Source organism: Triplophysa rosa, linkage group LG8 (genome assembly GCF_024868665.1).
Source record: "Triplophysa rosa linkage group LG8, Trosa_1v2, whole genome shotgun sequence".
Taxonomy (NCBI): Eukaryota; Metazoa; Chordata; class Actinopteri; order Cypriniformes; family Nemacheilidae; genus Triplophysa; species Triplophysa rosa.
In genome coordinates, this window is record NC_079897.1 from 3,095,578 (window position 1) to 3,106,045 (window position 10,468).

A 10,468-nucleotide genomic window follows, 5' to 3' on the forward strand; every position below is an offset into this window, starting at 1 on the left:
TTCAAGAACTGCGTGGTGTACTATAGTTATAATAACATCTGAAGATACGAACACCGTACACTGTATGCCGTGATAACTAACTGTTACAAGAGAAGTGTCTAAAACAGTCCTTTTTCTTACTGGCATCTGTATAAGGATTAAAGAATGATTCGTCAGACTCGGGCTCGAACTGGTAAGGTAAAATCGACGCCATCTCTCTCTATACACTGTTAATATCCAACCACCTGCAAACCGTAATACAGCAGTAATGATAGGCGGTCCATTTGCGACACATGCTGAACGCGTTTGACCAATCACAGCAGACTAGACCATTTGACCAATCACAGCAGACTAGACCATCTGACCAATCACAGCAGACTACACTATCTGACCAATCAGATCAGACTACGCTGGCGGAAAGGCGGAGATTACACAGATGAATCGCGGAACGAATCATTTGAGAGTCAGTCAAGAAGTAAGGTAATAAAAACTGCTTATTATTACGAAATAATAGTATTTTTACATCATGTATGTACATAAACTTGTTGTCGGACACTCCATAAACCAAAATAAGCCCTTAAAAATATTGAGGAATGTACTCTTTAAGTTTCCTGGCCATAAACCTGTGAGAGCGTCAAAGAGGAGTTTCACAGGATTGCAGGTGAATGGTGTACATCTTTCTAAATTAGGCTGATCAAATAAATGTTGTTCTGCTAAGAACATCTTGCTGCCACCTCTGGAAGTAAGCTAATAATTAAAATGCCCTTTAGGATTTCCCAATGTAATTGGGTGCATTGATGGCACCCATATTCCCATCATCGCTCCTTCCCAAAATGAGGCCGATTATGTCAATCGGAAGTCCATCCACAGCATTAATGTGCAGGTACACTGACATGGCCTAATGTTTCATAATGTCGAAGACTGTGTCCAAGTACAGTAACTCTAATGTCTTTGTTTGTCACTGTAAAGATCATATGTGATGCTGCAATTGGAAACCTCTTCTAATTCCAGTATTTTATCTAGTTCGTCTCTTGTCTCCTCCGTGATGGGAGGTATTTCCAGCTCGTCAAGGAAATTATTTTGATCAGATAAGTCTATAGGGGATTCAGACTGGTATAGAGATTTATAGAACGCAACAAAAGTTTGACTAATCTCACTTGGATCTGTTGTGATTTCTCCATGTTTGTTTCTAATTTCGTTAATGGCTCTTTCTGTTATCAATTTTTTAAGCTGCCAGGCTAACAATTTGCCTGGTTTTTCACCCTGATCGTAGAAATTTTGTTTTAATCTTAATATACTATTTTCCGCTTTTAGTGTAGAAAGTTCTTCATATTCAGCTTTTATGGCTAATAATTTCTGTTTAGATTGTGAGGATTTATCTACTTTTATTGTTTTCTCTAGCTCTCTAATTTCAACATCTAGCATAGCCATCTTTTGTTTGAATTTATTGAATTTAGAGCTAGTGAAACTAATCATTTGGCCCCGAATAAATGCTTTAAAGGCTTCCCATCTTGTGGCCGCTGAAGTCTGATACGTATTTATTTTAAAGTACATATCTATCTGTTCACCAACAAATTTAATGAAATCCAGATTCTGCAACCAGTTAGGATGAAGTCGCCATCTGTGAGATCCTTTTGTTGTTTGTGAGTCCATATAAAACAGAGAAATAGGTGAATGATCTGACAGAACAGCACTGTTATACCTACAACTTTCTACATTAGAGATTAAAGAATTGGGAATTAAAAAGTAATCTATACGAGACGCTGTTTTAGACTTGGAGGAAAAACATGAATATTCTTTTTTTAGGGGATTTAATGTTCTCCAGGGGTCACATAGGTTTAAATTTTTCATAAATTGTTGAATCTGTTTCCTACTTTGCGAATGGGAACTATCCTTACCTGAAGAGCGGTCAAGCAGCGGGTCAAGAGTGCAGTTAAAATCACCTGCTATTATAACTATACCAGTAAGAGAAGCGATCAAAAGAAAAAGATTTTCAAAGAACCTAGGGTTATCCTCATTTGGTCCATAAATGTTAATCAAATTAATAGTATTACCCAAATGAGTTCCTTGCACTATCAAATATCTACCGGCCTTATCTATAATACTATTATTTACTTGAAACAGTACTGATTTATGAATCAATATCATGACCCCTCTTGAATGTGAGGAAAAACAAGAGGCTATGACCTGGCCTGGCCATCTTCTTCTGACCTTCTGAAGCTCTTCTTTAAGTAAATGAGTTTCCTGCAGAAACACTACAGTGGATTCGAGTTGTTTGATCCTTGTCATAACCTGTTTAAGCTTGACCATTTTAGTTATTCCTCTTACATTCCAAGAGGTAAATTTAAGCTTCTCAATCTGTGACATTTTTCTTTAACTTATATTAGATTGGATAAGTAGAAATTCAACATTAACAATGAAATTAGCAAAGGGTATTGTTTCGCTGAGGTGATATTTTGAACAAAACCATATTTACAGTTTGCTAATCTGCCCTAAACAACTTGCACTAGCTGTCAACCTGAACATGACAGCCTGTGCGCCTCTCCCCCCCTTATCACTTTGGGATATAGTTATATCCATCACTGATCCAATGTCAACAAGGGAGCAGTTAAACCAGGCCCAGCAATTAATAAAAGAGAAAAAAAATAAAACCAAAGATCAGTGAATCTCCTGGCATTCTTTTAGATTTCACTATCAGCCATACAAATTTAAAAATCTCCAATTAAATCTCCTCAAAGAGATGACCCTTTTATACCCCTTTAGTGATTCTTATATTCCTACTTGTATTACGGCTTTACTCTTATACATTATAAGAACCTCCCATCACGTTAAATAAGAATAAAACAAATCCACATNGCACGGCCCCGACGAGTGAGGTTTGTGATGTAAGGATGAAGCAGAGTGTGGATATATGTAATGGATTGTAAAGAAAAACGATATCGCTCAAATAAAAAATCCTCCGGAAATGATAAAACATCCAAACGGGGCCTCACCATTCTCTCCCGACGTAAATTTAACTCTCTCCGAATTAATGCAGCTTCCTCATCTACAGGTTCCTGAATAAACGGACATGCCATTTTAATGTCTGTGTGACGAAATCGTGCGTGATTAAGGAAAACGAATGAATATACAAACGGCGTAGGCAATTTCAACACTACTCGCGCTTCAAAAAGGAGGAGATTGTAACAAACCCTGGGTTTGTGTAATAAAACCTGCTCCCGACCAGGTTAGGTTCACAGAGTAGATTACTATAGTTACTCACTCTGAGTATAAGATACCTCGATTTCTGAAACAGGCTTGAGTTACCCCGCGGTCGCGGGTTTGACATACCTTGCGTTCTGAAACGGAAAACCTTGAGTATCCCGTTTTCCGGGGTTAACTTACTCTGAGTTTGCACTTACCCTGCATTCTGAAACGGGCCCCTGGACCAAGAAAAACATGACTAAATGAAGCAGAGCCATGACAAGCCATCCCAGTTCCCTGACCCGAACCCATAGAAAATGAGTGATATGAACTGAAGAAGAGGGAGGACCAACATTTGAAGGATCTGGAGAAATTCTTTATTGAGGAATGGACTCAGATGACTCTCAATGTAATCTCAAACCTCATCAGACTGAAAAGAAAACACTCAGAGCTGATTTTCTTATAAATTAAGGTTGCGGGGTGAATTAAATACAAGGGTGCCAATAATAGTGGCCAACATATATGGAAGAAAAACATTTTTTTTCCTCAATGTGATATTCCCCCCACTTCAAATTGTTTTCCTTCAATCAAATGTTGGAATTTTGTAGATTTTTTTAAATAAAAGACTAAAAAGAGAAACAATGCAGATATATTTTTACATCCTTCTTTGCTCATATTTACCAAGGGTGCCAATAATGGTGAGCAGGACTGTACCTAACAATGAAGAGAAATCTCTCTTATGCTATTTTATATGATAAATATAATAAACTAAAACAATGTAACAGTTTGTGTTAGGGCTGTGCAATTAATCGAAAATAATTGTAATCGTCAATTTTGGCCTTCAACAATTACAAAAACAAAATAATCGACCTAAAACGATTATTGTGCCGCATTCCATTTTGCAAGGATCATCTCTTTTCTTGTGGTATAAATCCACAGCGCACCCCTTCTTTTACAGTGGATCAGCTGTGCTATTTCTTTACATTTATTTTTCAGTTGAATTCACAGTTTAAAAGCCAAGTTTTTTTATTTTTCTATGTTGTTTTAAAACTTAGTGAGTAATCATGTTAAATAATCGGGATCTCAATATTGGCCAAAGTAATCGTGATTATGATTTGTGTCATAATCGAGCAGCCCTAGTTTGTGTAGCGAGGAAGGCGGGACGAGAGCCGTGGTGCAGGAAGGCGGGGCCGGTGGCGTGAGTGATAATGAGTATCAGCTGTACGCGCACCGGTACCCGCATGCCTCACGGGGGAGCTAGGGAGCATAAGAGGACAAGCGACGGGACTGCCGAGGAGAGAGGACCGGGCCCGGAAATGTTACGTTTTGTTTATGTTCGTGTGGCCGGCAGTCGTCCGTGAGGGGCTGCCGGCCTGTTTTTACTACTGTTTATTATTTATTTATTTTTGATTAAAGTGTTTGAATGTTCGCCGGTTCCCGCCTCCTTCCTTGCCGTTTTATTGAGCTTTGCTACAGTTTGTTTTCTACATTTTGATATGTTGGTATTTATATAATACCAACCAATGCAGCTATAATTTCTTATAAACACATATCTCGTCACATTCATATGATCTTTGAGAGATATCAAGATATTTGTAAACAGGTTTGAAGGCTAAAAGTTCAAAAAAAAGTGTGTGCAAACCAACCCCCCCCCCCCCACCACACTCACAGACACGCACGCAAACACAAAATGACAAAAACACTTTCATTGTTTCTGTTATTGCAAACTTCTTAAACTTCAGCATTATTTACAAAGCATCTATATTTAGAGGTATTATAATGTTTTGTTTTTCTATGGCAGTGTGTCAACATACAGATGTGGATACGTAACATTTTGTCTTATTTATTTTAGTTATTTATTTTTAGTATAAATCATAATGGATTTATAAATCTTAGTTGGATTTATAAATCTAATTACCCATGCAGGGCATGAATCGACATCTGATAACATTTTGTTCTCAAACCTAATAAAGTCCAGATTTATGTAATAAAGTGTGCAATAGGTTTACATTTCATATGCTTGAATGCATCTCTGACCGTCTTGTTTCTTTCAGTTTCAGCAGTCCGGTAACATGTCAACACAAAGTGGGTGGACCTTCAGTATACTTAGATTTCTGGATCTCCAGTTTACTTTCACAACTTTGAAGAGCTACAAAGACAGAGGTAATGGTTTTAAATTTTAGAGTTAAAATCCTGCAGACATCTAACAGTCTTTGACACATTTCCTCATTGTATTATTAGAGAACCTAACTTTTCTACTATTACAAGCTTAATTATTAAATTCAATATGAAATAAACAGTTAACCTCTGCAGTTGACCTCTCCTGTAGAAAACATCTACAACTATGAGTTGTGAACACTGTGGAAAGAAATCATCTTCAAAGACAAACACTGTTTTCGTCACAACAGATTTTGAACAGCCCATGGCATGTGGGTAAGTACATTCAATAGAAACTTACAGCGATTTTGGTACCATTATGTTTTAAGGACACTTTATTATTGCTTTTTTTACTTTATTTAGCCTAGTAAACTATTTTCACATTCCTAGTCAGACTGGTGTATTTCACATGGTTCAGAAAGGAACTTTTTTATTAATTGTCTTAAAATCATTCTTTGGAATAGCATTTGTTAGACTTCTGAACCAATGAGGTCCATTAACTCATATCTTCTTTAATGGCTCAAGTGGGGCGAGACATCCGCAGATTTGGGAGGTGGATGAGGAAACTGACTGTGACAAACCTACTTCAAAGGTAATGGTGTATGAAATGTGGATATATTTTGTTTGTACCTACAGAAGTAATGTTTTAAAATGATGTATATTTTTGTGATCTGTGTTTATCTTCAGAAAGCATCTAGATCCATGAAAAGTGAAGACTTTGGGAAGAAATCCACTCCACAGATGAAGCCCTTTTATGTCACAACAGATTTTGCCCAGCCACACGGGTTAGTATATTTCACTTGGATTGGAAAGGATCACTTGTACAGTCTTAAAATGCCATCTTTGGAATAATATTTGTTTGACTCACTATCTAAACCACTGATGTCCATTAAATCTAATGACATGAGGCATGTTTTATTAAAGCGGGGGGAGACGTCCGCAGATTTGGGAGGTGGATGATGAAACTGACTGTGACAAACCTACTTCACAGGTAAAGGTGTGTGGAAATATTTGTATATACTGTACAAAAGTAAACATTTAAATGGCTTTAAAATGAGCTTCCGATATAACCAAGATATGATTCTTTTTATGTTAAATTTCTGTATTATAAATGAGTGCAATTTACTGTTTATAAAAAATAAAATACGTAAGGTTCAACAAATAGCCAATAATAGATTGTCATGAATATACTGTAAACAAGCTTTCTTTATTCAGGAGACTAATCCGATGGATCAATCACACAGTAACAACTCCATGCGGAGCTTCACAACCTCCATTCCAAGAAATGGAGTGACTTCTCGCTTTTACCCTGATACAGGAGATGGAGTTCAAAAGTATCAGAAAGTATTCATGAAAAATAACAAAGTGGTTGGTGGTGAAGAATACACCATTTACTCATATGATTAAGATCTGTGACAATTATATTGTCAAAAGAAATGAATGAATTATCATTCTCTTCTTGCGTATACAAGATGTTGATTATCATCAATGTTTACGTTAACATATGCAATTTAATATCTTTCTTTACTAGTCATGATCCATTTGCTGTATATCATCAATGAGTTTGTTTGTCTATACAAAAAAAAAGGTGAATAAATGGTCTTCTGATTTATTTGAGTGTTTATTTCCTTGATGAAAGCAGTATAAGAACAAACATGAAAGTAATAGAACATAAAATATAGAGAAAAAATCAGAAAATAATAGAAATATGACATAGTTAAATACCGTGGTTTAAAAAAATTATTGGAAAATTATTATGGGTCTATTTTATATGGGTCTATTTTAAAGTCTGTTTATGATTGTTAGTTTTTCACAGTAACATAATCATATGTTGTCAGACTAAACTGACTGCAATCAATAAAACTACAGCGGTGATAGCAATTCTATTTTTCATCTATAATTTTACATCAAATTGATTAATCGTGATTGTTTCAAAAATGTTTGTGTTTCTATAATATATGTGTGTGTGTGTGTGTGGCGTGAATATTTATATGTATATATAAATACACAAACATAAACATAAATACTGTATATTTAAGAATAAGCATAATATGTAGTCATACATAACATAAATTATATTATATAAATAACATCAATTATATATATGTGATTATTTGTTATGTATTTGTGTGCACTTATATATTCGTATAAATGTACACTACACACATATTATAGAAACACAAACATTTATTCTGGAATCGATTAATCGTGATTGATGGATTTGACAGCCCTATTTACTTCAAAAAAAGTTACATTACACTACTATTACAGTAAATAGATACAACATGAATAATGCGCACACGTTGCCTTCTCAAGTTCATACCAACGTTGTACTTAATCTCTGTCAAATGTTACTTTCAACATGAACAATCCAGAGTGTAATGCAGACCGTTAAATATAGGGAAAACTTTGCAAAAACAGAATAAAGTTTAAATTCAAGTTAACCATCACAAGTACCGTTTTAGGCAAGAAGAGAAAATATATTTTTCAGAAAAAAATATTTGCTTATCACTGTTTCACAAACGCGTTGTTTCAACCCATGAATCAAATCGTCAAACCTGTTGGCTAACCTACTTTACTTTAACTTGCCCTGATTTTACCAGAATTTTGAGTTTATATAAAATGTAATTAAAGTTGCTTATTATAGCCCATTTTGAATAAGGTTAAACTGAAACCAAAAGTTACACATCAATGAATGTCTATGTGCAACAGAAACATGTTTTCAACACATCCAGCATGGGGGAGGAATTGTTGTCGTGACAAAGAGACAAGAATTAATTAGATGACAAGAAACATATCGTCACTGTCCTTCCGAAACCTCGTTTGTCCATATTCTACGTTTTTCAGGAAACAGAAAAAAAAACACTTTACTTTTTAAATGATTAAATACTGTGTTGAAAAGTACTTTTAAACACTTTTTATTGGTAGGATTTCCATATATGAGTAAACATAAAAGTGTTTGTTTGCATGTTTTTAGACATACAGTATGTATGTGACCCTGCCTGTGAAATCCTGATTAAAGTCTCCTTATCTAATTATGACATAGCATAAACGTATGTACAGGGTGTATAGGTGTATATCTCCTCAAGTCTCATGACTTGAGTGTGTCAATCTTGTCCTGAATCTTTGCAAAAATGTAGTTTCAATATCTTTTTTGACTGCGCACGTCACTGTTGACATGTGGGTGGAGATATTGTTCCTTTAGACTTATACATAGCTGTCTGTGAAATACGATCAAGACCAGTTTAATTCACAGAGCTAAAGAGGAACCTCGATATAAAACCAGTGGTAAGAAAACATCATTTTTAGTTTTGAACTTTAGTTATAGTTTAGGTGAATTGTTGTGAAAAACAAAACAAAAAACAACTATACATGGCATGCATTAATCTTACGCATTTGCATAGTGTAAAAAATATTTTAAGCATAACTTTTTACTGATATTTCAATGTTAAAGATAATTTTCTCTTGACCACCCACAGTACGAGTGCAGTGATTTAGACAGTGGCAAGCAAATAGTGTATAAAAGTGTTTAACTACATCAGTTCGACAGATTATCATGTTTCCTTCTTATATCAGAAGTGACTTGTTAGATAAACATCTCTAACAATGTGCTGCAGCAAATGCGGAAAAGAAGTGTACGCAAAGCAAAATTGCCGGATATGTAGGTCAGTATTTAAGTTTGAGTTATCTTTGATGTCTTACTGAGCTTCATTTATGTTTATCTTTTATAAATATATGAATTTTTCCATTCAAGGAAGGATTGTTCTAGCTATGGACTGAGCAGTCATTTCTGTCAGTGTGGCAACCTTCAACTTGTACAGGTAAAAAAAATGCTCTGAAAATTATTACAATGTAAACACTTGAAACATTAAGAAATTAAAAACAAATGAAAAGTAACATTTTAAATTTTAAATATTCTGCAATTGTATGTAAACCACACACACAGAGTCTGTGGTGCATTGAAAATTGTTCAGAGATTGACAAAAACATTATCCTCCTTTTTAGCTAAACAATCCAGGGGGTCGTGTTGTCCAGAGGAACATGTACATGCCACCAAGTGGTGTAATGGTTCGCCACAGCAACAATGTAGAAGACGGCGTTGAATCATTTGGAATCACAGTGAAAAAGGACGGCAGAATCGTTCGAACAGAAGAAATCACCATTTATACAACTTAAATTCAGAGTCGTGAAATTGTCTGTAGTCACGTCAAATGAAAAACCTTCATTCATTTAAAAAAATTCTAACTTGATTTAAATGATTAAAATGTCTTGTGATTCTGTGTACAATACATGCTGATACTTTTTCGATAACAGTTGTGCATAACTTATCTCACAAAACTCTATAGTTTCATTATTTTCATCTTGTGTTCTGATAAGCTATACGGTTGTGTATTTTTTTATTAATCAATAAAATCAAATGGGTGAAAGGTCAACAATGTGTCAAGAAAATATATTCTCTGACTTCGAGAAATACATACCTTACAGAGCAAATATGATGCCTGACCAATAACTACAAAAAGGCTTTTGTGATGTTGTAAGACATTAAAAACTGAACTGGCTTTACTGAATTAGCTTTGCAGGGTATTGAAGTTAAATTTCAATCAATATTTAGAAACAGGTGCAAGTTGAGCAATGAATCTGTCCCCCAAGATTATTATTATAAACATGAGCCTCGTCTAAAAGGCAGAGGGGGAGGTGTCGCGGCACTTTACAATAACTCTTTTAGCATTTCCCAGAAGTCTAACTCTAAATACAATTCTTTTGAAGTCATGGTACTTGTTTCTTCTTCTGTACTTGTTTTTACATGTTTCAACACATAATACTAAGGATAAAACATTTTAAAATTTTATTCTGGCTACTGTATATAGGCCTCTAGGGGACCACACAGATTTTATTAAAGAATTTGGTGGGTTCTTATCAGAACTAGTATTGGCCGCAGATAGAGTCCTTGTCTTTGGTGACTTTAACATCCATGTAGATAACGATACAGATGCCTTAGGAATGGCTTTCAAAGACACTCTTAACTCCATGGGCATTAGTCAACATGTGTCAGGACCCACTCACCTTCGTAATCATACTTTAGATTTAATACTGTCTTACGGTATAAATGTGGACGACGTTAAAATCTTTCAGCAGAGTGAAGACATTT

At 35.1% G+C, this 10,468-nt stretch overlaps 1 long non-coding RNA gene across 1 annotated transcript; it reads left to right on the forward strand.

Annotated features, from left to right (window-relative positions):
• Positions 1-8,518: 8,518 nt before the first annotated feature.
• On the forward strand, positions 8,519-9,746 carry LOC130557896 (uncharacterized). The gene is made up of 4 exons (XR_008963363.1): positions 8,519-8,607; positions 8,896-8,984; positions 9,074-9,140; positions 9,325-9,746. It is a non-coding gene; the product is annotated as an uncharacterized LOC130557896 (long non-coding RNA).
• Positions 9,747-10,468: the final 722 nt, after the last annotated feature.